This window comes from Heptranchias perlo, chromosome 9 (genome assembly GCF_035084215.1).
Source record: "Heptranchias perlo isolate sHepPer1 chromosome 9, sHepPer1.hap1, whole genome shotgun sequence".
Taxonomy (NCBI): Eukaryota; Metazoa; Chordata; class Chondrichthyes; order Hexanchiformes; family Hexanchidae; genus Heptranchias; species Heptranchias perlo.
The window spans coordinates 6,610,803-6,635,209 of record NC_090333.1 but is presented as its reverse complement, the minus strand read 5'-3'; positions in this window follow the sequence as shown (position 1 = coordinate 6,635,209).

Here is a 24,407-nt window from a genome sequence, read left to right as displayed (position 1 = left end):
GGGTCTCGAGGAACGGTAACTGGTAACAGCAGAACCAACACCAGCTCCTGCTGTCCGAAAAAATGGGAGGAGTGGTTATGATGTGAAGTTATTGAAATCACTCTTGAGTCTGAAAGGTTGTAAGGTGCCGAGTCGAAAGGTGAGGTGCTGTTCCTCTGGCTCGCTCGCTCTCTGTCTGGCTCGCTCTCTGTCTGGCTCGCTCTCTGTCTGGCTCGCTCTCTGTCTGGCTCGTTCTGTGTGGCTCGCTCTCTGTCTGTCTCGCTCTCTGTCTGGCTGGCTCGCTGGCTCACTCGCTCTCTGGCTTGCTGGCAGGCTGGCTCGCTCGCTCTCTAACTTGCTGGCTGACTGGCTTGCTCACTCACTCTCTGTCTGGCTGTCTGGCTCACTTGCTTTCTGTCTGCCTGGCTGGCTCGCTCTCTTGTCTGGCTTGCTTGCTCGCTTGCTCTCTGTCTCACCCGCTCACTCGCTCGCTCTCTTGTCTGGCTCGCTTGCTCGCTTGCTCTCTGTCTCACCCGTTCGCTCGCTCTCTGTCTGGCTGGCTGGCTCGCTCACTTGCTCCCTGTCTGTCTGGCTCACTCGCTCGCTCTCTGTCTGGCTCGCTCGCTCTCTGTCTGTCTCGCTCGCTCGCTCTCTCGCTGCCTCACTCTGTCTCTCTCTATCTCTTTTGCTAAGTTGACGTTGACAGCATCTGGACAAATTCTGTATCAATTCTGTTTTCATGATATATTTCATATGCAGATGCGGAAGGATAAACTAGTTATTTCTTTTATTACTGAATTACATGATCTAATTCAGAAGCTTGATTTGCGTAGAAAATTTTGGATGCTTCGAATTAGAATTTTTCTTTCATTTCATTTTCTCTGTGGTCTTTGCCGCTGCCATTGATTTGAGATTAAAAGGTGATGCTTGACATTGATTAATTTGACAGACTCATGTATTCAGAGGTTAGAGGTCTAATTAATGGAGGAGTGACATTAGAAGAGAGTTAAAATCGTTGGCAGCTGGTCATAAAATTTTGCCTTTGTGACTTGGGGCAAGGGAGTTGGACGAATTGGATAGCTCTTTCAAAGAGCCGGCACAGACACGATGGGCTGAAGGGCCTCCTCCTGTGCTGTATCATTCCATGAACTTCACTGGAACAGTGTAAGGGGCCGAGGACAGAGAGGTCAGAGTGGGAGTGGGACAGAGAATTAAAGAGGAAAGCGACCGGAAGGTCAGAGTCACGTTTGCGGACTGAGCAAAGCGGTCACCCAACATGCGTTTGGTCTCCCCAGTGTAGAGGAGACTGCATCGTGAGCAGCAAATACAGTACACTATACAACCATGGAATCATAAATGGTTATAGCACAGAAGGAGGCCATTCAGTCCATCGAGCCTGTGCCGGCTCATTGAAAGAGCAATCCAGTTAGTCCCATTTCCCTGCTTTTTCCTCGTAGCCCTGCAAATTTTTCCGTTCAAGTATTTATCCAATTCCTTTTTGAAAGCCATGATTGAATCTGCTTCCACCATCCTTTCAGGCAGAGCATTCCAGATCATAACTACTCGCTGTGTAAAAAAGCTTTTTCTCATGTCGCCTTCGGTTCTTTTGCCAATCATCTTAAATCTGTGTCCTTTGGTTCTTGACCCTTCTGCCAATGGCAACAGTTTCTGTTTATTTACTTTATCTAAACTCTTCAGGATTTTGAACGCTTCGATCAAATCTTCTCTCAACCTTCTCTGCTCCAAGGAGAACTCAATTGAAAGAAGTTCAAGTAAATCGCTGTTTCACCTGGAAGGAGTGTTTGGGGCCCTGGACGGTGGGAAGGGAGGAGGTGAAAGTGCAGGTGTTGCATCTCCTGCGCTCGCACGGGAAGGTGCCGTGGGAAGGGGAGTGGGTTTTGGGGATGATGGAAGAGGGGACCAGGGTGTCGCAGAGGGAATGGTCCCTTCAGAATGCTGAAACGGGGGGGAGTTGAAGATGCGTTTGGTGGTGGGATCGCGCTGGAGGTGGTGGAAATGGAGAGGATGATACATTGAATGTGGAGGCGAGTAGGGGTGCAAGGTAAGGACAAGGGGGACCCTATCATGGTTCTGGGAGGGAGGGGAAAGGGTGAGGGCAGAAGTACGGGAAATGGGATGGACATGGTCGAGGGCCATTAACTACAGTGGAGGGGAATCCTCGGTTGAGGAAAAAGGAAGACTTATCGGAAGCACTGATGTGGAAGGTGGCATCGTCAGAACAGATGCAACAGAGACGGAGAAACCAGGAGAATGAATAGAGTCCTTGCAGGAAGTGTGGTGAGAGGTAATCAAGGTAGCTGTGGGAGTCAGTGGGCTTAAAATAGATGTTGGTTGACAGCCTATCCCCAGAAATGGAGATAGAGAAGTCGAGGAAGGGAAAGAGATGGACCATGTGAAGGCGGGAGAAGGTTAGAAATTGGAAGCAAAGTTGATTAAATATTCCAGTTCAGGGCGGGAGCAGGAAACAACACCAATACAGTCATCAATGTACCGGAAAAAGAGGTGAGGGAGGAGTCCTGAGTGGGACTGGAACAAAAGTATTCCACATATCCGACAAAAAGGCAGGCATAGCTCGCCCCCGTATGAATTCCCATAGCAACACCTTTTATTTGGAGGAAGTGAGTGGAGTCAAAGGAGAAGTTGTTCAACGTAAGAACAAGTTCAGCCAGGCTGAGGAGGGTGGTGGTGGATGGGGACTGATTGGGTCTCCGTTCAAGGAAGCAGCGGAGGGCCCGCAGGCCGTCGTGGTGAGGGATGGAGGTGGAGAGGGACTGGACGCCCAGGGTGAAAAGGAGATGGATAGGGCCGGGAAACTGGAAACTGTTAAAGTTACGGAGGGCATTGGAAGAGGAAGAAATAAGTTCAATGTGGCAAGAACAGGCTGAAACAATTGGTCTACCGGGGCAGTCCAGTTTGTGGATCTTGGGAAGTAGGTCGAAGCGGGTTGTGTAGAGTTGGGGGACTATGAGGTTGGAGGCCATGGGGGGAAGATCTCCAGAGGAGATGAGGTTAGTCATAGTCTGGGAAAGTATGACTTGATGTTCAGCGGTGGGGTCATGGTCCAGGGGGAGATAGGAGGAGGTATTGGAGAGTTGCCATTCAGCCTCTGCGAGGTAGAGGTCTGTTCACCAAACTACAATAGAGCCGCCCTTGTCAGCAGGTTTAATGACAATGTCAAGGTTGGAACTGAGAGAACGGAGTGCTGCAAGTTCAGATGGAGGATTATGGTGTTCGATTGGGGAAAAAAATGATTTGGGGGAAAATAGAAAGAGATAGATGACTTGCAAGTCAGAGTTAGCATTGGCCTCCAGAGAAAACAATTTAAAACAATAGGATAAACCAAGGTCTGATTTAACTCAATGTGGAACATTCTATCATCTCAAAATAATCTTTTCAAATTGCTCAAAGTAACAAAATATTGCAATCGAAAGGTGGAAAACATGATTTAAATGTTACTGCTGAAAGCTCAAGCATCACAGCCTTTGACTGCAGTGCGTCAAGTATCTCAGCAAGATTTGGCCAATGTCAATTAGACATGTGACTAGGTAGAATGCAGTAGGTCGAGAGTGTGTGGTATTTGCTACTGTGCAGTTTTCTTATGTACAGGGCACGCTACCGTCAATCTTTTGTGTTAAATTGATCATCAAATGGGAGACAGGGGCACACATTTCACGAACTAAACTATGATGATTTTCACAGGAGGGTCAATATGGGTTGTGTAAAGTGATCGATTTGAAAAGTCCACAGCTCGGAATTGGTTTGGTGCTTTGTATGTCAACTCCCATTTTCTTGGCTATTCTCCAACTACACACATTTTGTACTGTAGAAACTGTACATTCTGAACTTTGCTGAATCCTGTACACAGAGAATATTGAATCATGAAACACTGCAATGTTTGCATTCTACAAAGAATGGACAATGCACAACTCTCCATTGTGTTTTGATTGATAGTCTTACCATGTAGATATAATATGGGGCTTTCTGCTCATCATCCCAATATCTGCCAGTAATTGATTTGTGCACGTGCTGTACGATCTCTTTGTATGGGACCTGACGTCCAGCTGCACCACTGCAAGGGGCACCTCGGGAAGCAATCTTTTCCAATACACACCTACCACCCTGAAAAGTACGAAAGGATGAAAAAATAACACTTGTGAATAGAGTTACTTTGGTCATTTCAAAAATGCAGTAACAGCATGACTGGTCTCTAAGTGTAAAGGCTATGAGGGACAATTAGAGAAACATAAGCTTTACAATATAGAGAGGAGGGTCTCTCACAGAAATATATAAATTAAATAGTACATTTATAGATAAGGACAAGGTTGTAACTTGAAATAGACAGCAACAAGACTGAATGTCGAAGATTAAGGGGTGATCTAATTGATGTGTTTGAATTGATCAAAGCAGTTGATAGGGTAGATAGAGAGAAACTATTTCCTCTGGTGGGAGAGTCCAGAACAAGGGGACATAACCTTAAAATTAGAGCTTGGCCATTCAGGGGTGTTGTCAGGAAGCACTTCTTCACACAAAGGGTGGTGGAAATCTGGAACTCTGGACCTCAAAAAGCTGTTGAGGCTCGGTCAATTGAAAATTTCAAAGCTGAGACTGATAGATTTTTGTTCGGTAAGGGTATTAAGGGTTACAGAACCAAGGTGGGTAAATGGAGTTAAGATCCAGATTAGCCATGATCGATTGGTGGAACAGGCTCGAGGGGCAGAATGGACTACTCCTGTTCCTATATTCCAATGTCTCCCACTGGGTATGGTAGCATTGTTGTTATGTTACTGGACGAATGAACCAGATACCTGGACGAATAATCTGGAATCATGAGTTCAAATTCTGCTACAGCAGCTGGGAAATTTAATTTCAACTAAATAAAATCTGAAATTTAAAAAAACTATTTTCAGTAATGGTGGCCATGAGACTATGGGATTGTTGTATTTCATCTGTTCACGAATTCATCCACTCTGGCCGATATGTGACTCCAGACCCACAGCAATATAGTTGATTTTTAATCACCCTCTGAATTGGCCAAGCAAGCCATTCAGTTGTACAATCTTTGCTACGGACTGCAGCGGTTCAAGAAGGTGGCTTACCACCACCTTCTCAAGGGTAGTGAAGGATGGGCAAAAAATGCTGGCCTTACCAGTGATGCCCACATCCCATGAACAAATAAAAAAAATTGTAAAGGAATGAGTTTTGAGAAAAGATTAGCAGAAGCTTAAGATTTGTAGCTCAGAAGAATGCAATTAAGGGGAGGCCTCAGTGGAATAAAATGTTGAATAGCACGGGTAAGGTAAGCCCAGCCAATGGATGCATGTGGAAATTAGTGAAAAGTAAACATAGAACAGATATCAAAAATCTTCTTTATGTAAAGAGAAGTTTTTGAAATAGTCTACAAGCAAGTGAACAGAGGCAAAAATACTGGACTGTTCCAAAATATAATTCGATGCCCTGTTCGGACAGATAATGTACCAGAGGGATGAGTTTCAGGTGAACTGACTTCACTCTCATTTCTTGTGCAATGCAAACAATTAATTTCCTCAGAAAAGGGAATCAATGGGATAGTTTGCACAGCAACAAGACAACGGTTTACTAAAGTTAATTCTCAATAATTAGGATATCTGAAAGCCAGATAATGACAACACCTTACCTCAAACAACTGCCTGCAAGTATAGTCATAACCATACCATGGAACTCCCAGCACGAGCTTTCTGGAATCAATACCCAGATTGATATAAGCGGAGTAACCTAAATGGGGAAAATAATAATGAGGGTCCTAGATTCACATTGATATCGGGCAGGTAGACCCTGAACCAGATGGTCTTATTGTACATACCTGATAAAGTCTGGTAATAGGGAGCATTTGGCTTTGAAAAGCAAATGTCCCACATTTGACTCTGCATATCATAGGACATCACAAATAAAAAGTCACAGGAATTTGCAATTCTCAAAAAGTCATAGCATCGGCCATCAATGCAGTCTGGAGACCAAGGCACGTTAAATGTGACCTAAGGGCCAAAGAGTAACAAGAAGAAGTTAGTTTCATCTCATACCTTATGTTGGATATCACTAGTAGTTATATGGTTTTTATATGCACTCGCACATGCTCCATGGGAGCTGTGAATTTAACAGGTTAGGAGTTCGACAGTGTTCATGACTGTATAAAAAGGAACAGGATAAAGTTGGGGCAAATTGTGAGTTAGAATTAATAGGATCCTCGGTTATCAAATATTAATCAGGTTCGATTCCCCACTGCTCACTCACCTTCTTCCTCCAATTTTCTGTCAGTTTTCTCTCCTCCTCTTCAAAAGGCATTAAGTTGTGACCAAACTGCAGTCCCAAAAGGGCCAGCCACACTCCAATACCTAGTCAAATTGGCCAAAGTTTGTTTACACGAGGCCAGACATTGAGTGCTGGCAGGCTATTTGAGTGTAGGGCTTAAGGTCAAGAATTAAATCACTGCAATCTGAGTTAACAAGGTCTAAGAACAGAAGAACATAAGAAACAGAAGCAGGAGTAGGCCACATTGCACCTTGAGCCTGCTCCGCCATTCAAACAGATTGTGGCTGATCTTTGACCTCAAATCCACTTTCCTGCCCAATCCCCATATCCCTTGATTCTGCCAAGAGTCCAAAAATCTATTTATCTCAGCCTTGAATATAATCAACAACTCAGCATCCACAGCCTTCTGGGGAAGAGAATTCCAAAGATTCACAACCCTCTGAATGAAAAAATTCCAACTCATCTCAGTCTTAAATGGCCGACCCCTTATCCTGCGACTATGCCCCTAGTTCGAGACTCTCCAGCCATGGGAAACAACCTCATAAGCCCCCTCATAATCTTATATGTTTCAATGAGATCATCTCTCACTCTTCTAAACTCCAGAGAGTATAATAGTGATCCAAGGTGGCTTACAGTGTGGGGAAATGTGAGGTTATTCACTTTGGTAGGAAGAATAGAAAAACAGAATATTTTTAAATGGTGAGAAACTATTAAATGTTGGTGTTCAGAGAGACTTGGGTGTCCTCGTACACAGTGAATTGTTATGATCTGGAATGCATTGCCTGAAAGGGCGGTGGAAGCAGATTCAATAGTAACTTTCAAAAGGGAATTGGATAAATAATTGAAGGGAAAAAATTGCAGGTCAATGGAGAAAGAGCAGGGGAGTGGGACGAATTAGATCGCTCTTTCAAAGAGCTGGCACAGGCATGATGGGCCGAATGGCCTCCTTCTGTGCTGTAACATTCTAAGAACCGATGTGAAAATTACAGTTCGAACAATGCTGGTCCGGGAAGCCGGGCCTCAAGTCACTTGTATCATTCTGGGCTACAAGTGGTGCAGCATCAAGTTTGCTGTATATCCAGTTCAAACTGATTCAATCTAAAATTTCTAACCTCAGCAATGGTCAAAGCAGCTTTGGAACAAGATGATGCACTGATAAACAGCAGCTAAAAATCAGGATTTCAATTCACTTATCCAGAAAAATATCAATGGTCTTTACAATTAAGTAGAAACTAAATTGCTTATCCCCATTTAATAAATAACGGCTCCTTTACCTGAGACCCAGGTATTAAAATGTTGAACATCTCCGTAGTTTCGGCAACCAGTTGAGATATCCACAATTTGGTGACAGAATTATTTTCAGCAGAAAACTTCAGGTCCAAATTGATTCCATCCATAAATTGTCTTTTTACAGAGTTGACTCTGTGATTGATCCATTTTCTTTGGTGATTTCTGTCCATAATGTCTTTGTATGTTGGAACTCCTGGTGAACAAACAATGTCCATTTATACAGAAATAAAAACAGAAAATGCTGAAAATACTCAGCAATCCGGGCAACATCTGTGGAGAGAGAAACAGAGTTAATGTTTCAGGTCGATGACCTTTCCTCAGAACTGGAAGAAGTTCGAGATTGAACAGTTTTTAAGCAAGTGCAGAGGCAGAGAAAGGGGGGGTGGGGAAGGAAGGGGAGGGGACAAAAGAACAAAAGGGAAGGTCTGTGATGGGTGGAGGGCAAGAGAGATTAAATGACAAAAGGGATGATGGTGCAAGTCAAGGAGGGTGGGAATGGGACAGGTGAAGAAATAAAAGATGGGTCTCGAGGAACGGTAACTGGTAACAGCAGAACCAACACCAGCTCCTGCTGTCCGAAAAAATGGGAGGAGTGGTTATGATGTGAAGTTATTGAAATCACTCTTGAGTCTGAAAGGTTGTAAGGTGCCGAGTCGAAAGGTGAGGTGCTGTTCCTCTGGCTCGCTCGCTCTCTGTCTGGCTCGCTCTCTGTCTGGCTCGCTCTCTGTCTGGCTCGCTCTCTGTCTGGCTCGTTCTGTGTGGCTCGCTCTCTGTCTGTCTCGCTCTCTGTCTGGCTGGCTCGCTGGCTCACTCGCTCTCTGGCTTGCTGGCAGGCTGGCTCGCTCGCTCTCTAACTTGCTGGCTGACTGGCTTGCTCACTCACTCTCTGTCTGGCTGTCTGGCTCACTTGCTTTCTGTCTGTCTGGCTGGCTCGCTCTCTTGTCTGGCTTGCTTGCTCGCTTGCTCTCTGTCTCACCCGCTCACTCGCTCGCTCTCTTGTCTGGCTCGCTTGCTCGCTTGCTCTCTGTCTCACCCGTTCGCTCGCTCTCTGTCTGGCTGGCTGGCTCGCTCACTTGCTCCCTGTCTGTCTGGCTCACTCGCTCGCTCTCTGTCTGGCTCGCTCGCTCTCTGTCTGTCTCGCTCGCTCGCTCTCTCGCTGCCTCACTCTGTCTCTCTCTATCTCTTTTGCTAAGTTGACGTTGACAGCATCTGGACAAATTCTGTATCAATTCTGTTTTCATGATATATTTCATATGCAGATGCGGAAGGATAAACTAGTTATTTCTTTTATTACTGAATTACATGATCTAATTCAGAAGCTTGATTTGCGTAGAAAATTTTGGATGCTTCGAATTAGAATTTTTCTTTCATTTCATTTTCTCTGTGGTCTTTGCCGCTGCCATTGATTTGAGATTAAAAGGTGATGCTTGACATTGATTAATTTGACAGACTCATGTATTCAGAGGTTAGAGGTCTAATTAATGGAGGAGTGACATTAGAAGAGAGTTAAAATCGTTGGCAGCTGGTCATAAAATTTTGCCTTTGTGACTTGGGGCAAGGGAGTTGGACGAATTGGATAGCTCTTTCAAAGAGCCGGCACAGACACGATGGGCTGAAGGGCCTCCTCCTGTGCTGTATCATTCCATGAACTTCACTGGAACAGTGTAAGGGGCCGAGGACAGAGAGGTCAGAGTGGGAGTGGGACAGAGAATTAAAGAGGAAAGCGACCGGAAGGTCAGAGTCACGTTTGCGGACTGAGCAAAGCGGTCACCCAACATGCGTTTGGTCTCCCCAGTGTAGAGGAGACTGCATCGTGAGCAGCAAATACAGTACACTATACAACCATGGAATCATAAATGGTTATAGCACAGAAGGAGGCCATTCAGTCCATCGAGCCTGTGCCGGCTCATTGAAAGAGCAATCCAGTTAGTCCCATTTCCCTGCTTTTTCCTCGTAGCCCTGCAAATTTTTCCGTTCAAGTATTTATCCAATTCCTTTTTGAAAGCCATGATTGAATCTGCTTCCACCATCCTTTCAGGCAGAGCATTCCAGATCATAACTACTCGCTGTGTAAAAAAGCTTTTTCTCATGTCGCCTTCGGTTCTTTTGCCAATCATCTTAAATCTGTGTCCTTTGGTTCTTGACCCTTCTGCCAATGGCAACAGTTTCTGTTTATTTACTTTATCTAAACTCTTCAGGATTTTGAACGCTTCGATCAAATCTTCTCTCAACCTTCTCTGCTCCAAGGAGAACTCAATTGAAAGAAGTACAAGTAAATCGCTGTTTCAACTGGAAGGAGTGTTTGGGGCCCTGGACGGTGGGAAGGGAGGAGGTTAAAGTGCAGGTGTTGCATCTCCTGCGCTCGCACGGGAAGGTGCCGTGGGAAGGGGAGTGGGTTTTGGGGATGATGGAAGAGGGGACCAGGGTGTCGCAGAGGGAATGGTCCCTTCAGAATGCTGAAACGGGGGGGAGTTGAAGATGCGTTTGGTGGTGGGATCGCGCTGGAGGTGGTGGAAATGGAGAGGATGATACATTGAATGTGGAGGCGAGTAGGGGTGCAAGGTAAGGACAAGGGGGACCCTATCATGGTTCTGGGAGGGAGGGGAAAGGGTGAGGGCAGAAGTACGGGAAATGGGATGGACATGGTCGAGGGCCATTAACTACAGTGGAGGGGAATCCTCGGTTGAGGAAAAAGGAAGACTTATCGGAAGCACTGATGTGGAAGGTGGCATCGTCAGAACAGATGCAACAGAGACGGAGAAACCAGGAGAATGAATAGAGTCCTTGCAGGAAGTGTGGTGAGAGGTAATCAAGGTAGCTGTGGGAGTCAGTGGGCTTAAAATAGATGTTGGTTGACAGCCTATCCCCAGAAATGGAGATAGAGAAGTCGAGGAAGGGAAAGAGATGGACCATGTGAAGGCGGGAGAAGGTTAGAAATTGGAAGCAAAGTTGATTAAATATTCCAGTTCAGGGCGGGAGCAGGAAACAACACCAATACAGTCATCAATGTACCGGAAAAAGAGGTGAGGGAGGAGTCCTGAGTGGGACTGGAACAAAAGTATTCCACATATCCGACAAAAAGGCAGGCATAGCTCGCCCCCGTATGAATTCCCATAGCAACACCTTTTATTTGGAGGAAGTGAGTGGAGTCAAAGGAGAAGTTGTTCAACGTAAGAACAAGTTCAGCCAGGCTGAGGAGGGTGGTGGTGGATGGGGACTGATTGGGTCTCCGTTCAAGGAAGCAGCGGAGGGCCCGCAGGCCGTCGTGGTGAGGGATGGAGGTGTAGAGGGACTGGACGCCCAGGGTGAAAAGGAGATGGATAGGGCCGGGAAACTGGAAACTGTTAAAGTTACGGAGGGCATTGGAAGAGGAAGAAATAAGTTCAATGTGGCAAGAACAGGCTGAAACAATTGGTCGACCGGGGCAGTCCAGTTTGTGGATCTTGGGAAGTAGGTCGAAGCGGGTTGTGTAGAGTTGGGGGACTATGAGGTTGGAGGCCATGGGGGGAAGATCTCCAGAGGAGATGAGGTTAGTCATAGTCTGGGAAAGTATGACTTGATGTTCAGCGGTGGGGTCATGGTCCAGGGGGAGATAGGAGGAGGTGTTGGAGAGTTGCCATTCAGCCTCTGCGAGGTAGAGGTCTGTTCACCAAACTACAATAGAGCCGCCCTTGTCAGCAGGTTTAATGACAATGTCAAGGTTGGAACTGAGAGAACGGAGTGCTGCAAGTTCAGATGGAGGTCGATTTACAGAGCATTTACAGAGCATCATTCACAGAACATTGTGTCCAAAGACACTTTACAGGACAGAACTGCCAACATCAAGTAGGAAGTAGTAGAGGAAGATATAGCAAGAATTTACATTTCCATCGTGCCTTTCACATCCTCAGGATGTCCTTAAATGCTTCATAGCCAATTAATTATTTTGGAAACGTAATCACTGTTGTTTTGTAAGGAGATGTGGTAGTTAATTTGTGCCCAGCAAGGCCCCACAAATAGGAAATTAGATAAATGGCCAGTTAATCTGTTTTGGTGATGTAGGTTGAGGGATGAATGTTGTCCAGGACACCAGGAGAACTCCCTGTTCTTTGAATTGTGCCAATGGGGTCTTTTACATCCACCTGAACAGACAGGTGGAGCCTTTGTTTCAGGTCTCATCTGAAACACAGCACCTCTGGCAATGCAGCATTCCCTCAGTACTGCACTTATGTGTCACGTCCTGGAGTAAACCCAAAACCTTCTGACCCAGGAGGAGAGACACAGTGCTACCACTGAGCCAAGCTGACACTTGAGGGAAGTGACCAAAGGCACAGTCAAACAGGTCGGTTTTGATGAGGCTTTCGAAGATAGGAAGAGAAATAGCAAGACAAAGAGGTTGAAGAAGAAGAATCTGGAGTTCAAGACAGTAACAGCTGAAGGTTCTGCCATTGATGGTGGAAGAGGAGAAATCTCAGTCGCCCAGAGTCGGAAGAATGGAGCGTGTGTGCTGGGCTCTGGACACAATTGGGTCGGGCTTTCATTAAACTGCATTCTTCATTCTAAATCCTGGCATCAGTGGCAGACTGCTGCTGTGCCAGGGAATAAAAGTTCCACCTATCTATTTATAGGTTATTAAAAACACTATGTGCTGTCATCTTTCTATTCAAAAATTCTGTGTCAACACTATCTTTTGTTTTTCTATTTTAATTGTGTTCCCATCCAGTGATTCCCGTCCTGTCTCCTTTATAATAGGATTTTGCCCATAATGTGGCCTGTGGTGATGCAGTTCCACACTACGGCCACCAAGTGATGGTGTGGAACAGATTTCTCAACCTGCAGCTGAAACTGTTTTTCATGGACCATGTTTTTCCTCAGTAACTGCAATATTTAATTTACTAAATAAGAGTTTCTAAAACAAAATACAAATTCAAAAAATGACATTTCACAATAACATGTTTATATTTATTCACCTAATTTTCTTTCAGTGTCTTTGCTTGAAGTGAAGACATTAAAGACAAGTGAAGTTTTTATTTGAAGGCCTCAGCCTGTCTCCAAAGCCTGGACATATCCTTCTCCCTCATATACTTCTGCAGCTTCCCCTTAAATGCATCCATGCCATTTGCATCAGCCACTCCATGTGGTAGCAAGTTCCACATTCTCACCACTCACTGATTAAAGAAGTTTTTCCTGAATTCCCTGTTGGATTTATTTGTGACTATCTTATAGATTTGGATTACCTCTAGTTTTGGACTCGCCCACAAGCGGAAAATTACAAACATATGAACATACGAGAGCTGGAGTCGGCCATTCGGCCCCTCGAGCCTGCTCTTCTATTTGGTAAGATCATGATTGATCTGATTGTGACCTCAACCCTACTTACCTGTCTACCGACTATAACCTTTGACTCCCTTGTTAATCAGGAGTCGATCTAACTCGGCCTTCGAAATAATCAATGACCCTGCCTCCACTGCTCTCTGGCAAGGGAGTTCCACAGATTCAGGACCCTCTGAGAGAAAAAATTCCTCCTCACCTCCGTCTTAAATGGGAGACCCATTATTTTTAAACTGGTGGCCCCTAGTTCCAGTATCTCCCACAAAGGGAAACCTCCTCTCATCATCTACCCTTCTAGTCCCCTCAGGATCTCATATGTTTCAATAAGATAACCTCTCGTTCTTCTAAATTCCAGTGTATGCAGGCCCAACTTATCCAACCTTCCCTCAAAAGATAACCCCCTCATCTGAGGAATCAGTCGAGTGAACCTTCTCTGAACTACCTCCAAGCAATTATTTCCTTTCTTAAATAAGAAGACCAAAACTGCACACAGTATTCGAGATGTGGTCTCACCAATGCCCTGTACAACTGCAGCAAAACATCTCTGCTTTTATATTCCATTCCCCTTGCAATAAATGACAATATTCCATTTGCCTTCCTAATCACTTGCTGTTTCTGCATACTAACTTTTTGTGATTCATGTACTAGGACACTGATTCCTGTGGCACTCGTTACATCTTGCCAATTCATAATTTTAAAGACCTCTATCAGATCACCTCTCAGCCTTCTCTTTTCCAGAGAAAAGAGCCCCAGCCTGTTCAGTCTTTCCTGATAGTTATACTCTCTCAGTTCTGATATCATCCTTGTAAATCCTTTTTGCACTTTCTCCAGAGCTTCGGTATCTTTTTGTAATATGGAGACCAGAACTGTGCACAGTCCTCTCAGTGTTTTCCAACCAAGGACCGATACAAGATGAACATAACATCTCTGCTGTGAATTATTTTCCTCTCGAAATGAACCCCAATGCTTTGTTTGTGCTTTTTAAGGCTTTCTTAACCAAGCATTTCTGCTTAAATGCTCCAGGCAAGTACAGAAGATCGGAATAGGGCGACGATGAGGGAAGCGGTGGTTCGGGCACCTAACTTGCAGAAACATGTGAGGGGTGAGGGACTGATGCTTCCAAAGATGTCAACAGCAGTTTGGGTCCCATTCCATTAGACCCCCCTCCTCCCCAACAAGACATGTTAGACCCTCCATTCCCTCATCTCCCCAATACTGCCAGATCCCAGCAATCCCTGACCATCTCCTGAGTCCTTGCTGGATCCCACAATCTCCCTCCTCAGAATTCTCCCCCTCCCCCACTCCTAGATCAGAAGACTTCCGCTCAGTGCTCACGAACCCAGCAAGTTTGGGAGGTGAAAAGTAGAATAAAAATACATCACCAGTCAATCTCCCATGGCAATGGACAAAGAGAGTCCAGAGTTGTGTAGTATTCAGACGAAGCAGGATTGGAGTGTGGGGGATAATTCAACCAGGGTGTTCAGATGTAACTCAGTCCCCATTGTGAAATCATGAAATTTGTCCTAATTTTTAATATAATACTTTGATCAATTATAATTTTTATTTAAATGGCAATTTGAGTGGAAAGATGCAAAACAGAGGTGCTACAGTGCCACCACTGGTGGGGAGGATGTAATTACAGTGCATCAAGTTTACGGAGACAGTTCCCATTATAAATGTGGACAGAGGAATTTATAAATGGAAAAAGTTGCCACAAAAGTTTGAAAAACTTGAGAACAGAAAGTAAGGTTTTGTTGACAGGAGGTGTGTGTGGATATAAGATTTTTCACATGCAATAGATGGAATGTAGAATAATTTGCGAGAGCTGTACTGGAGCTGGAGGGGAATTTCAGCACTGTAATGTCAAAAATAGCAATTCAAGGCTGTGCACTGAATGTCCTTTTATGTGGTTCTCAATAATACAGCTTGCATTGGAAGACAGAAGGACATTTGTTTTTTCTGTGATAAAATTACTTACCTCTCAGGACAACTCGAACTTGATTCGCATGAGCATAACACAAAAGCTCAGGATCGTAAGGTCCAAAGGCTGCAATAGTCGTGACCTTAGACCAGTCATAATACTTCCAATCCTTTCCTCCAACATCAAAGACAAAGACCTGGTACAAAATAAAGCAGTCAATTGCAGTAATGAAGGGCAGAAAACTGCCATTTAAAAATTTATATTTTCACAATCATTGGCCCAGATTTTGTTGACAAAATAACGGTGAGGCGAATGGGGCTCGTTTTATTTCTGTGTAAATGGTACAGCAACTTCAGGCGAGGGGCAGATAAACTCTTTTTGCAAGGGACTTTCGTGTTACAGTTTAAAAACTTTTCCATTTTAGGTACCTGGTGTCAAATCAAGCATTTCTACCATGAGACCAGCAAGACTAGATCAGAATATAGTTCCCTAGAAAGAGAAACAGCCCATACTGCACCAGAGTGACATTTTTCCATTTCCCACACCAACCATCCTGTGTTCTCAAATGAGACTGCCTGTTTAGTGCTGCAGTTTAGTTCATCACAGTTTTGTGATTTGGGCCCTTTGATTTGGACTGAGACTATCAAACATGCATCATCCAAGCTGGCACTTTTGTGCAGTAATGAGAGAGTGCTGCATTTTTGGAGGGGTTGTCTTTTGGATGAGATGTTAAAGTGGATCTAATAGACCACTGGCAATATTGAAGAGCAGGGAGTTCTCTTGGTGTCCTGGCCAACACTTTTCTCTCAACCAACATGAGCAGAAACACATTAACTGTTCATTCATGCAACTTGCTGTTTGTGGGACCTTGCTCTGCACATATCAGCAGAATTGTATTCCAGCACAATCTGTAACCTCAGAGCCCGGCATATTCCACTCTCTACCATTACCAACAAGCCAGGGGATCAACCCTGGTTCATTGCGGAGTGCAGAAGAGCATGCCAGGAGCAGCACCAGGCATACCTAAAAATGAGTTGCCAACCGGGTGAAGCTACAACACAGGACTACATGCATGCTAAACAGCGGAAGCAACATGCTATACACAGAGCTAAGTGATTCCACAACAACCAACGGATCAGATCAAAGCTCTGCAGTCTTGCCACATCGAGTCGTGAATGGTGGTGGACAATTAAACAACTAACGGGAGGAGGAGGCTCTGTAAACATCCCCATCCTCAATGATAGGCATCTTACAACACCAGGTTATGGTCCAACAATTTTTTTTTAAAATCACAAGCTTTCAGAGATTATCCCCTTCATCAGGTGAATGAGTGAAAGATTCTCAAATCGCATTAGACAAACACGGGACGCAACCAACAGAGTACCCTTCGTCGTCCAGTATTTCCCCGGAGCGGAGAAACTGCACCATGTTCTCCGCAGCCGTCAACATGTCATCGATGACGACGAACACCTCACTAAGGCCATCCCCACACCTCCACTACTCGCCTTTAAACAGCCACCCAACCTCAAACAGACCATCGTTCGCAGCAATTTACCCAGCTTTCATGAGAACAGCGTCCACGACACCACACAACCTTGCCACAGCAACCTCTGCAAGACATGCCAGATCATCGACACGGATACCACCATCACACGAGAGGACACCACCCACCAGGTACATGGTTCATACTCCTGTGACTCGGCCAACGTTGTCTACCTCATACGTTGCAGGAAAGGATGCCCCAGCGCATGGTACATTGGCGAGACCATGCAGGCACCGCGACAACGGAAGAACGGACACCGCGCAACAATCGCCAGACAGGAGGGTTCCCTCCCAGTCGGGGAACACTTTAGCAGTCAAGGACATTCAGCCACTGATCTTCGGGTCAGCGTTCTCCAAGGTGGCCTTCGAGACACACGACAACGCAAAATCGTCGAGCAGAAGTTGATAGCCAGGTTCCGCACCCATGAGGACGGCCTCAACCGAGATCTTGGGTTCATGTCACGCTACACGTAACCCCACCAGCAAAAAAAGAAAAAAAGTTATGTGTTTTAATATTCCCTCTCTCTCTCACTGCCATTTGGGTCTCTTTCTTTCTGTCTGTGCAATTGACACAATGAATATCCAGTGTACTGGGATGTGCTGTTCTCTGTGACTGGCCTGTTTGAACAACAACGACACCTTTTGATTGGTGTGATGCTGTCCCAGCCTAATATAAGATATGCAATTTGAGAATCTTTCACTCATTCACCTGACGAAGGGGATAATCTCCGAAAGCTTGTGATTTTAAAATAAAATTGTTGGACTATAACCTGGTGTTGTAAGATTCCATACATTTGTCCACCCCAGTCCATCACCGGCATCTCCACATCATCCTCAATGATGGCAGAGTCCAGCACGTGAGTGCAAAAGACAAGGCATGAAGCGTTTGCAACCATCTTCAGCCAGAAGTGCCGAGCAGATGATCCATCTCGGCCTCCTCCTGATATCCCCACCATCACAGAAGCCAGTCTTCAGCTAATTCGATTCACTCAACGTGATATCAAGAAACAGCTGAGTGCATTGGATACCTCAAAGGTTATGGGCCCCGACAACATCCTGACTTTAGTGCTGAAGACTCGTGCTCCAGGACTAACGATGCATCCAGCCAAACTGTTCCAGTACAGCTACAACACTGGCAACTATCCAACAATGTGGAAAATTGCTCAGGTATGTCCTGTCCACAAAATGCAGGACAAATCCAATCCAGCCAATTACTGCCCCATCAGTCTGCTCTCAATCATTAGCAAAGTGATGGAAGGTGTCGTCGACATGCTATCAAACGACACTTACTCACCAAAACTTGCTCACCGATGCTCAGTTTGGGTTCCGCCAGGACCACTCGGCTCCAGACATCATTACAGCCTTGGTCCAAACATGGACAAAAGAGCTGAATTCCAGAGGTGAGGTGAGAGTGACTGCCCTTGACATCAAGGCAGCATTTGACCGAGTGTGGCACCAAGGATCCCGAGTAAATTTGAAGTCAATGGGAATCAGGGGGAAAACTATCCAGTGGCTGGAGCGATACCGAGCACAAAGGAAGGTGGAAGTGGTTGTTGGAGGCCAATCATCTCAGCCCCAACACATTGCTGCAGTAGTTCCTCAGGGTAGTGTCCTCGGCCCAACCATCTTCAGCTGCTTCATCAATGACCTTCCCTCCATCATAAGGTCAGAAATGGGGATGTTCACTGATGATTGCACAGTGTTCAGTTCCATTCGCATCCCTTCAGATAATGAAGCAGTCCGTGTCCGCATGCAGCAAGACCTGGACAACATCCAGGTTTGGACTGATAAGTGGCAAGTAACATTCGTGCCAGATAACTGCCAGGCAATGATCATCTCCAACCTTCCCTTGACATTCAACGGCATAACCACCGCCGAATCCCCCACCATCAACATCCTGGGGGTCCATTGACCAGAAACTTAACTGGAGCAGTGACATAATTTCTGTGGCTACAAGAACAAGTCAGAGGCTGGGTATTCTGTGGCGAGTGACTCACCTCCTGAGTCCCCAAAGCCTTTCCACCATCTACCAGGCACGAGTCAGGAGTTTGATGGAATACTCTCCACTTGCCTGGATGAGTGCAGCTCCAACAACACTCAAGAACTCCACACCATCCAGGACAAAGCAGCCCGCTTCATTGGTACCCCATCCACCACACGAAACATTCACTCCCTTCCCCACCGGCGCACAGTGGCTGCAGTGTGTACCATCCACAGGATGCACTGTAGCAACTCACCAAGGATTCTTCGACAGCACCACACAAACCCACGACCTCTACCACCTAGAAGGACAAGGGCAGCAGTCACATGGGAACAACACCACCTGCAAGTTCCCCTCCAAGTCACACACCATCCCAACTTGGAAATATATCGCCATTCCTTCATCATCGCTGGGTCAAAATGATGGAACTCCCGACCGAACAGCACTGTGGGACAACCTTCACCACACGGACGGCAGCGGTTCAAGAAGGCGGCTCACCACCACCTTCTCAAGGGCAATTAGGGATGGGCAATAAATGCTGGCCTTGCCAGCGACGCCCACATCCCATGAACGAATAAAAGAAAAGTGCCGCTGAGTTTGCCGACAACACTTCAAAAAGTAATTCATTTCATGTGAAGTTCTTTGGGACATCCTGAGGACATGAGGTGCTCCATAAATTCAAGTTTATTCATTCTTGGAACCAACAGACAGAGGAGACTTTTATCCCACCCATCTGTCAGAAGAATGTTTTGTTGGTGGGAAGGTGGGGGAAGTGGGATAAAAGCAGAATGAACACATCGAGCCTGCAGGTTATATTGGTGGTGCTCTTGTTGCTGCCACACTGCCCACTTAGTAACATTGCTCTGAAGTAAATACTGACCTCATCAATACAGTCAGCAGTTCCAGAGTCATTTTGCAACCAATGTATTTTTTAAAGATCTGTTACGTTGTATTCAGTTTAATCGTGGCCAAGGTCCCAGTTTTACAATGAGTGAAAAACTCAAATGTCATTTTTATTACATGGGATTCCAGGATTTTTAAATGGTGTTTTGGGGATCAATATTCTGTGAAAACCGCAAACTGGTGACCTCAACCATGGTATTAGACAGACACACTGCAGGAGTTAGATCACACATCATTTAAGACTCTGCACATTGCAGAAATATTTTAAAAAACACATTTTATGGATGCTGCACTTGTTAAAATATCTTTGCACTGCTCAATACTGCGGTTGGTCCTATTTTATACAAACTGTAACTACACCAATATTAACACTTTAACATACGGATTATAATATGATACACTTTGCATTTCAACAATAATCGGACATTCCTCCCCCTACTATCCCCATCCCAATAGCTCCACCTGTCCCTCACCCCGACCCACACCCCTCAGACTGTTCCGAACACTTGGACCATATCAACGACCCCTCTGCAGCCCATCTCTCACCCATGCTCCAGGCTGGAGCTCTCTGTTCCACCGCCGGCCCCCAGCCCAGCCCGTGCCCCAATTCCAAGAAAGGCTGTGCCCCTCAACCCAACTCAGCCCAGCCCGTGTCCCCCAACCCAACTCAGCCCAGCCCGTGACCTTTAAATTCACCTCACTCCCCAGGCACCTTTGACTCCAATATTTTAACAAACACCCACCCACCGTGGTAAACAAGCCCATGAGCAGGGGCCCCCACCCCCGGCCCCCGAACACCCACCCCCGGCCCCCGAACATCCACCCCCGGCCCCCGAACACCCACCCCCGGCCCCCGAACATCCACCCCCGGACCCGAACACACTCCCCCGGCCCCCGAACACCCACCCCCAGCCCCCGAACACCCACCTCGAACTCATGCTCCACGGTCACGGGTTCGCACAGAGCCCGATCCGAACATGGACAGCCGGTGCCGGAGCCGCACCAGACCCACAGCACGAGCACGACCAGGGCCTGCACCAATTCCAAACTCCAGCGCATCCTCTCCGCCTGAGCTCTGCCCGATATGAAGATCCACCAGATGCAGCAAGATTATTTATTGAAATCCACCCGGATGTGACTGATGATGACACCTCCTGAGTCTCTCTCTCTCTCTCTCTCTCTCCGTGTGTTGGTGGATGTGGCAACAGTGAAATTTTGAAACAATCTTCATACTCTGAAATGCAACTTTTAAAGGGACGTTCTCTTCTCCCCCTTCCTCCAAATCTTGGCCAACCTTCAGCCCAACACCAAACAGAGTAACTAATAAAGGAAAAAGAAAGAACTTGCATTTTTTAGCGCCTTTCATGACCTCAGAATGTCTCAAAGTGCTTCATCCCTCTCCATGACCACTGTTTGAGGATGAACCAGACCGTTTGCAAATTGGAGTCCTATTTGACCCTGATATGAGCTTCTGACCACAAATCCTCTCCATCACCAAGACTGCCGACATCCACCTCCATAACATTGTCTTCTCCGACCCTGCCTCAGCTCATCTGCTGCTGAAATCCTCATCCATGCCTTTGATACCTCAAGACTTGACTATTACAATGCTCCCCCACCGGCCTCTCATCTTCCACCTTCCAAAACCTTGAGCTCATCCAGAACTCTGCTGCCCGTATCCTAACTCACACCAAGTCACATTCACCAATCACACCTGTGCTCGTTGACCTACATTGGCTCCCAGTCCACCGAAACCTCAAATTTAAAATCTATCCCTCAACCAACAACTGAATGTAAACCAGATTATTTGGTCATTTATTTTATTGCTGTTTGCGGGAGCTTACTGTGCGCAAATTGGCTGCCGCGTTTCCTACCTTTACAATCATCCTTGTTTCAAACCCCACCATGGCCTCTCCCCTCCCTATCTCTGTAACTGCCTCCAGCTGTACAACCCTCCGATAACTCTGAGTTCCTCCAATTCTGGACTCTTGCGCATTCCCGATTTTAATCGCTCCACCACTGGCGGCCATGCCTTCAGCTGCCTCGGCCTTAAGCTCTGGAATTCCCTCCCTCAGCCTTTTTGCCTCTCTCCCTCTCTCTCCTCCTTGAAGACACTCCAGCGAGTGACTCACCTTCTGACTCCCCAAAGCCTTTCCACCATCTACAAGACACGAGTCAGGAGTGTGATGGAATAATCTCCACTTGCCTGGATGAGTGTAGCTCCAACAACACTCAAGAAGCTCGACACCATCCAGGACAAAGTAACCCGTTTGATTGCCACCCCATCCACCACCCTAAACATTCACTCCCTTCATCACTGTGGCTGCAGTATGTATCATCTACAGGATGCACAGCAGCAACTCACCAAGGCTTCTTCGACAGCACCTCCCAAACCCCCGAACTCTACCATCTGGAAGGAAAAGGGCATCAGCCACATGGGAACAACCAACTGCACGTTCCCCTTCAAGTCACACAACATCCCGACTTGGAAATATATCACCGTGACTTCATCGTCGCTGGGTCAAAATCCTGGAACTCCCCACCTAACAGCACTGTGGGAGAACCTTCACCACACGGACTGCAGCGGTTCAAGAAGGCGGCTCTCCACCACCTTCTCAAGGGCAATAATGGATGGGCAATAAATGCTGACCTTGCCAGTGATGCCCACATCGAATGACCGAATAAAAAAAAACGACCTCTTTGACCGAGCTTTTAGTTACCTGTCCTAATATCTCCTTATGTGGCTCAATGTCAAATTTTGTTTGATAATCGCTCTTGTGAAGCGTCCTGGGACGTTTTACTACATTAAAGGCACTATATAAATGCAAGTTGTTATTGTTGTTCACAGCCAATGAAGTACTCTTGAAGCGTAATCACTGTTGTAAAGGTAGGAAAAGCGACAGCCAATTTGCACACGGTCAGCTCGCGCAAACAGCAATAAAATAAATGACCAGATAATCTGGTTTTTGTTCAGGTGTTGGTTGAGGGATAGAATTTGACCAGGACTCATTTATAACTGGTTATTTATCTCATTTGCTGTTTGTTGGACCTCGGCGGTGAACAAAATAGGTGGCTGCATTTTGCCAACAAATAGACAGTGGGCTCGATTTTACCAGCGGGTTCCGGGTGCGTTCCCGGCAGGGGAGCGTCGAAAATCGCGATATCCAGGTGCGTCACCGGATCGCGCCTCGATCCCGGCCACTTCCGGGTTCCACGCTGACGTGCGGGGCTGCGTGCGCAGGCCCCGTTGGTGGGAATCCCGCAGGCAATTAAAGCCAGCGGGATGCCACTTGAGTGTATTTACCTTGCTTGTTGAGGTCATTAAATGACCTGATTCAGCTGTCTTAATCGGAAGTGTGGGATTTTACCTTCAACGCAGACTGTTTCACACACTGGGGGAAACAGTCTCACTTCAACCGGACGTGTTGCAGCCAGCAGCCTGTGGCAGCTGCCAAGGTGCTCTCCACAGGGGCTGGGGGGGGAGACCCCTCACCCACGCAGGAGGCCACTCCGTCACATAGGGCAACGCCTGCCCTCCACCACCCCGCTCCGAGCCAGAGGAAACCCCGACGTGGAACCACAGCCCCAGTGCGAGGAAACACCGACCTACGTGCACAACCCCTCAAACCAACACCTGCCAGATTGATGCCGCTTCGACATCCTCGGAGGACGAACAGCATCACCAGCCCCAGCAGCCTCGCAGTCCACGCCGTCCGCCTCATCGACGTGGAGCCCACCAACACGTTGCTGCGGCACACCCACCTGCACAGCAGGAGGGAGGGCAACCGCAGAGAGAGATGCGTCGCAGGAGGCACTACCCTCCGCACAGGGTCTACAGACCGAGGCTCAGCTTCATGGACCTCTCTGAGCAGCAGTGCATACGGAGGCTCAGAGTCACTCACCAGGTCGTCGCCGACATCCGCAGCCTCCTTAATGAGGAGCTGCTCCCGGATGCACCAAGCAGCATCTTCTTACCCGTTGCCGTCAAAGTCACCACTGCCCTCAACTTCTTCGCCTCCGGATCCTTCCAGGGTGCCACGGGGGACATCACCGGGGTCTCTCAGTCGTCTGCACACAAGTGCATAAGGCAGGTCACCGATGGGCTGTACCGTAGGGCCTCGACCTACATCAACTTCGCCATGGATGAGCGCAGCCAGATGGAGAGGGCGGTGGGATTCCATGATGTGGCTGGCTTCCCACGGGTGCAGGGTGTAATCGATTGCACCCACATAGCAATACGGGCACCTCCACATGAGCCAGGGCTGTTCATCAACAGGAAAGGGTATCACTCCATGAACGCCCAGCGCATTTGTGACCACCGCCAGAGATTCCTACACGTGTGCGCCAGATACCCTGGCAGCTGCCACGATGCCTTCGTCCTCAGGGAGTCCACCGTCCCGCCCCTCTTCCACGCACCCAACGCCGGCAACGGCTGGCTCCTCGGCGACAAGGGATATCCCCTGCACACGTGGCTTATGACACCTCTGAGGAACCCCATTACCGAGCCGCATCGTCGATATAATGACAGCCACATTGCTACCAGGTCTACAATTGAGCAGGCCACAGGGCTGCTCAAGATCCGCTTCAGGTGCCTTGATCGTTCCGAGGGAGCGCTCCAATACACGCCACTCAGAGTGGGACGAATTATAGTTGTCTGCTGTGCCCTGCACAACTTGGCACTACAGAGAGGGGTGCCGCTGGAGGAGGCCCCATGCACACCCGCCACCCACATTGAGGACGACAATGAGGAGGAGGAGGAGGGGGAGGAGGAAGAGGAGGAGTACGAGCGAAAGGAGGAGGAACGACCCATGACCCGAACACCGGCTCACCTGCGTGCTCGTCAGGCCATGGAGGCACTCATATGCCAACGGTTCCCCTAACATCACACTGTGTGAGGCGTTCACATGTCATAACGTGCACAGACGAGGGTCCATACAGGCTCCCTCCACAGAAGAGTGGTGCGTGTACACCTGCACCCACTGTATTATGCCCAATGGGTGGGACGGGGTGGTCGTCGTGATGATGAGGCGCACGGAAGGGACATATTGCACAAGCCGCAGAATTATGGACAAGAGGTGGCAGCATTGGTGAGAAAAAGTGACTTTATTTTGTGTTGCCATTCAAAGACTGGAAATAAAAAGATAACAAATAGACAAACACCCTGGTGCAATCCCT